At 40.4% G+C, this 5,932-nt stretch overlaps 1 pseudogene; it reads right to left on the bottom strand.

The window, feature by feature from the left end:
- Positions 1-3,728: 3,728 nt before the first annotated feature.
- Positions 3,729-5,381, bottom strand: LOC112822451 (serine/threonine-protein phosphatase 2A 56 kDa regulatory subunit gamma isoform pseudogene; annotated as a pseudogene).
- Between the last annotated feature and the right edge of the window lie 551 nt (positions 5,382-5,932).

Genomic DNA, 5,932 nt, shown 5'->3' with positions numbered 1-5,932 from the left:
AGAGGTGGTTTATGAAGACGTGACCAGATGTCCTTAATGTTCTCTTCAGCTTAACTAAATTTTGGACAGGTTTCTTCCCCTGGCCATTATCTTCTTACAACATTTACAAAAGTGTTTGTATTTGTGAATCCTTTCTCTACTTCTTCTAGAGGTAAGTCTCTCAGCCTCTTAAGAGTTTTATAAACTCTCAGGAATGTCTTTCTCAAAGACTTGAAAATCATCCCTTTGGCATATAATCAGGGAAGATAGGTCTCTATCTCCTGGTCTTTATGGAAGGATAGGAGCTTAACTTTCATTGTGCCAATTAGTAAACACAGCTGGCTTAATCAGATTGACCAACCTCCCCTCTCCCCAATGTCTTCCAGTACTATTCCACTAGCCTCCTCCAATGCTAAAATATCCTCTGCCTTTTATTTCACTAGAGTTCATTTTCTTTGCCCTATTGCAAATAGCCTTAATCCCAATGGTAATAGTCTTGAAAAAAGTCTTCCTTGGGGCGCCTGGGTGGCTCAGTTGGTTAAGCGACTGCCTTCGGCTCAGGTCATGATCCTGGAGTCCCGGGATCGAGTCCCACATCGGGCTCCCTGCTCAGCAGGGAGTCTGCTTCTCCCTCTGACCCTCTTCCCTCTCGTGCTCTCTATCTCTCATTCTCTCTCTCTCAAATAAATAAATAAAATCTTAAAAAAAAAAATAAATAAAAAAAAAAAAAGAAAAAAGTCTTCCTTGACTGTTTAACTTCTGGTACAACTTTTCTTTGATTGGAATGACAGATAAGGTAGATTTTTCTATCAGGAAGCATGGCAATGAAGGGAAGAAAGATGGTAGAGTTTAAGAAGGACTTAGTGTCAAAGATTTGTTGTTTACAAAGACAGGAAAGACACGGACAGGTTTATATGTCCAGATGATAGCACTATGACTCTAAAGCTATACCTTCTAATTCCCATCTTGGATCTTCATGCTTGACTCAATGTCTTGGAGCTCTCGACCTTTACTCTGACTGGATATCTGGATTCCATCTACTGGCTGATAGATGGAAGTTCATTGACAGTGTTTGTATCACCCCTTTCTCCTACCCCTGAGTTGACTGTCCTTTTAAAATATACTTGTAGTTCTTGTTTTTAACCTCAGACCAGTCCTTTTTTTCTCAAATACTGTATAGGCTTGTTAGTTTCCCCTCAAACACTTCCTCTTTCTCCAAGTTTCTTATATTCTACAGGTAAAGTATTCAGAATAATACCTGTAACATTTAACATTAAATACCATGTAATTAACATGAAAGTATGTAATGTATGAGTTTAAAGTGATTGCTATATCTTACCTGATATTGTATGTATTTTCTTACCCATCCATCCATCCATCCAACCATTCATCCATCCAGATAACAAACATGTACTGTGCCAGGTACTATGTTTAGTCTTGGAAATATAGAAATGATTAATAATAATATATAAAATCTAGTGGCATTTGTTATGCCCCAGATGTTGTACTAAGCATTTTCCATACATTAATTCATTTATTTCACAAAGCTCTAGTAATAAAAAAATTACATTAAGAAATTGGCCCATCTGACTGTGGAGGCTGGCAAGTCCAAAAACCAGAGGACAGGGCAATAGGCTGGAGACCCAGGGAAGAGCTGATGCTGCAGCACAAGTCTGAAGGCAGTTTAGTAGCAGGTTCCCTCTTTTTGGACATCAATCTTTTTCTCCTAAGGCTTTCAACAGGTTGGAAGAGGCTCACCCACATTATAATCTGGTTTACTCAAAGTCAGATTTTAATATTAACGTCATCTAAAAAATAACCTCCGCAGTGATATCTAGAGTGTAGTTTGATCAAATGGGTACTGTGGCCTATGCCACTCAGCTAGTAGATGATAGATTCAGAATTTGAACCCAGGTCTGATTTTAACATCAGTACTGTTAATAACCATAAGATAAACATTTCAATCTCTGTGCCTAGGTAGCTCTTAGTCTATTAAGGAAGTCATATATGAAAACAAATAATTTGTATTGATAGAGAGGAAATGATTAACTCTGTTTGGAAAGTCCAGAATCTTCCTGGAAAATAGGACCCTGAACTTGGCTTTGAAATTAATAAGGCTTTATGAGTTGGACAAAAGCACATTATAGGAAAATGTTATAGCATGTAAAAGGTAATGAGTATAAAAGAGCTAGGTGTTGAGAGAGAATAAGCATTTTGGTGTAGCTTCCAGTGGTATAAAGTGCCTGTGGAAGTGAGGGTGGAATGAGCTGGAGATCAGGAGATGATGATGTCCATCTCACTTAGTTGGGGTTGGACTGGATTTTATTTTGCGGTTGGCAGGGGAGCCAATGAGGAATTTTGAAAAAGGGAGAGAAATTATTAGACTTTAGTTTTAGTAAAGATGCTGTAGTCTGTCAGAAAAATTTGTGTAAGACTGAAATAGACCAAAAACATTAGAAGGTGTCTTCAGTCAAAATGTATGTGGTGTCTAGAGCACACCCTTATGGGATATTTGTTTCAATGGAGTTTGCATCTTTCATTGACTGAGCTATTTAAAACTGTAAATTGTAGATCATGGCAATGCAAATGACTCTTGTCCATAGATGTGCAAATGAATTGTCTGGTGGAAGGAAAATCAATCTCCCTCCCTGCTATGGAAAAAGTCAGTTTTGCAACTATTTATAAATTCAGTTCAGCATTCCTGATTAGCCTGTATAAGTGTGGTATTTTGAATTGTCCTTTGACCACATTACAACATCTTATTGGTTCCCTCATTAATGAATTAGTTAAATAAAATCATTGATAAATGTTCATTTTATATTTGCATAAAATTCATCATTTTATGTTTAAAATGTTTCTTCTTTAACAGGTTTGTCCTACTGGAAGAGATGATATAATCTGTACTAAGGCAGTGATAGCGTATGGGGATGAAAGTAAGTTGATAGGTTATAGATGGCTTTGGGATGTAGACTGACAGGACCTAGTGCTCTGATGGGATATGGGAAGTGAGGAAGTATGAGGTTTCAAAAATGATTCCCAGATTTCTGGCATGTTTGATTACATAGATAGCATTTTTTTCTTTAAATCACTATATGTCCCACAGGGAAAAAAGACATCAAGGTGGACATTGCAGTGAGATAATAGATGTTTGGTGGTGGAGTTCAGAAGTATCTGAGACTAGAGTTTCTGATTTGGGACTCAATTTTATACATTTAAATTTATGAGAATAAAAAAAGAGTAAACAATAAATTAATGGATATAGATCAGAACACAAAAAGGAAATGTAAGGTGAAAATACAACTGGGTCCAATATAGAGCACTTTAGGTATGAGCAGAGTGAAAAGATCCAGTAAAATAGATTAAAAATAAATCTCTTTTATTTAGGATAGTGTTATAGAAGCCAAGACAGGACAATGTTTTAAGAAGGAAAGGCTAATCAATAGTGTCAACTGCTACAAATTTGTCCATTGGATTTGGCAACGTGGAAGTCACTGGTGGCCATCACCAATAAAGTTTAAATGTCCAGATGGGAGGATAGAAGCAAATTGTATGACACTGTTGGGAAATAGAAAATTGGATAGAAAGCAAAGGAAGCTGTGGGAAGGGAGGTAGGGATGAATGAAGATTAAGGGAGAAATTTTTTTTTTTTTTGATTTGTATGGCACAAAAAGGATGTATTTTCTACAGAATCCAGGAAAGAACAGGCATCCCCAGCCTGACGCGGTCCTCCAGGGTGGGGTGAGGGGGAGCTAGCGCCCGCCGCCCTGGGAGACCAGCTCATTAGCTCCCCAGTGAGCCTCCAAGGCATTCTTGGTGTGGAGGTCCTGAGGCAGCTCGGACTTGCGGCACACGATAGGCCGGTCCTTCTTCAGATCTTCCTGTGCCTGGGGGTTTGCTTTGGCTAGATTTTCTATTTTAACCCACGCTTCTTCTCATTCTTTCATTTTTAGCTTCTCTTTCAGTTTCTCTGCTTTAAACTGCTGGGTGCAGTCGTCAAACCGTTTCTGGTTCATTTCCATGAAGAGCTTCAGCGCGATGTAGATCAAGCCGTGTACTGTCTTGTTCCAGTGGGTCTTGGAGTTGCAGTACAAAGAAGGAAACATGATGGGTAGGATCTTTGCTGCATTGTCGCTGATCAGGCTCATGATGTACTCATTGTTCCAGTAATACAGCGCTGGCTCCACCACCTGGAAGTGTGGGCTGGACGCACATTTGGCCAGCTGCCAGAAGAGCGGCTCCATGATCTTCACAAATTCCGACCGTTCGATCACGTCTAAGATCTTTTCTAATTCATTTAAGAACATGACTTCTTTTGGACTGTGAGTCTTTGGCCAGTATTTGAGAAGCGCCATCACCACTGGCTCAGTGAGGGTGCTGTCCTTTTCTAAAAACTGGACTACACAGTACACCAGCTGTGGATGGTAGACACTCAGAGATTTCACTTTGTGCAAAGGTAGCAACACCTTCAGTAAGAAAATCCTGTGCTCTTCTTTTAGTGGTAAGGCAAATCCATTAATTATGCTCCCCAAATCCATTAATTATACTCCCCATAATTCTGTTATGCCGTTGTGATGCTCTGTTTCATAAATAAACCTATAAAATATATTATTTATCTGTTTTCTGATGTAAGCTCTTCAGCCCAGGAATTTTCCATAGATTCTGTGAAGGGTAATTTTAAGAAAATCTCTCTCTCGAGGATCTTCACTGTCAAAGAGCTCTAAAAGCTGCAATACAAACTTCTGATCAATATATTTCTTCCCTATATTAGGTTGGAAATCTGGAGACTCTAAAAATCTTAAGAAAAATTCATAAACAAGCTGTAGATGAGGTCAGACTGCTTCTCACGTGGGCTCGTCTTCCTCGGGGTCAAATTCTGCTCCCGTAGGATTGGAGGAAGGTGGTAATGTTCGAAACATGTTAACTGCAAACATATGGACTACTTCTGGGTAAATAGGCTCTGTAATCCCATTCTGATTATGGGTGATATATTCTACCATTTCACTTAAAGCAGCTCGTTTTACCTCCTTCCACTTTAGGTCACTTAGTGGATCAGAAACAAAGTCAAAGAGGACACAACACTGACGTAACTTCTGGATAAAAAGCTTCTCTTGATCAGCAGGAGGAACATCTTTTAAAGAGGGTAGTTTTTGAAGTTCTCTGTTATTGCTGGCATTAAACCTGGGAGAATTTTGCCGCTTCTCTTTCTTCACTATGGGCTGAGGGATTGGCACTTTTATTTTGCTAGACGCTGTTGACGGCGTGGCAGCTAGGCTGTTTTTCCTGCTGGAAATCTCTGATTCTATTATGTCTTGTCCTTCTTTTGAACTTTTTCCACTTTTGCCTGCTTTTGGTGATTCTTTCTCCTTCTTGTTTTTATTCGGCATGGCTGGTGCGGACAGCCACTGCCTACCCCCCGCAGCAGCAGCGGCGGCGGCGGCGGCGGCAGCGCAGCAGCGCCCCCGCCCGGGGCCGCCCCGGCCGCCGCCTCCGCCCCCCGGGGCCTGAGTCACTTGCTCGCTCGCACTTCCCCTTTTCCAGGCTCCCACGGGCTGCGGCAGCCGCGCCGGCTGCCGAAGGCAGAAATTTTTAAGATTAAACATAGCATAAGGGGAAAGCCAATTGAAGACAATGAAAAGAGAGAGGGAGTAATTGATAAAAAGTAAGCTTCAAGTTAGATGGACATATATAGGACTCAGAATCCAAGCATCGGTCTCAACCTTCAAAAAGAGGAAGACACTGTTTTCCCTCGATTCTCAGGAAAGGAGGAATAGCTAGGAGCCGCACAGGTAGCTTTTCCGGTTAGAAAGCAGCAAGCTGAGAGAAATTTGATTGGATGACTTTCATTTTCATATACTCAGAGTGAAGGAGTGAAATTCAAGAGGAAGGGTAAAATTATTACTAAACCTTGAGTTGAATGGGAGTGGGAGCCAATGAAAGAGAAAGTCTACATGGT

This window comes from Callorhinus ursinus, unplaced genomic scaffold, assembly GCF_003265705.2.
Source record: "Callorhinus ursinus isolate GAN/ISIS: 27379988/994484 unplaced genomic scaffold, GSC_fseal_2.0 scaffold8, whole genome shotgun sequence".
Lineage (NCBI taxonomy): Eukaryota > Metazoa > Chordata > Mammalia > Carnivora > Otariidae > Callorhinus > Callorhinus ursinus.
The sequence above is the reverse complement of the archived record's forward strand: the minus strand, read 5'-3'. Positions and strand labels throughout refer to the sequence as shown.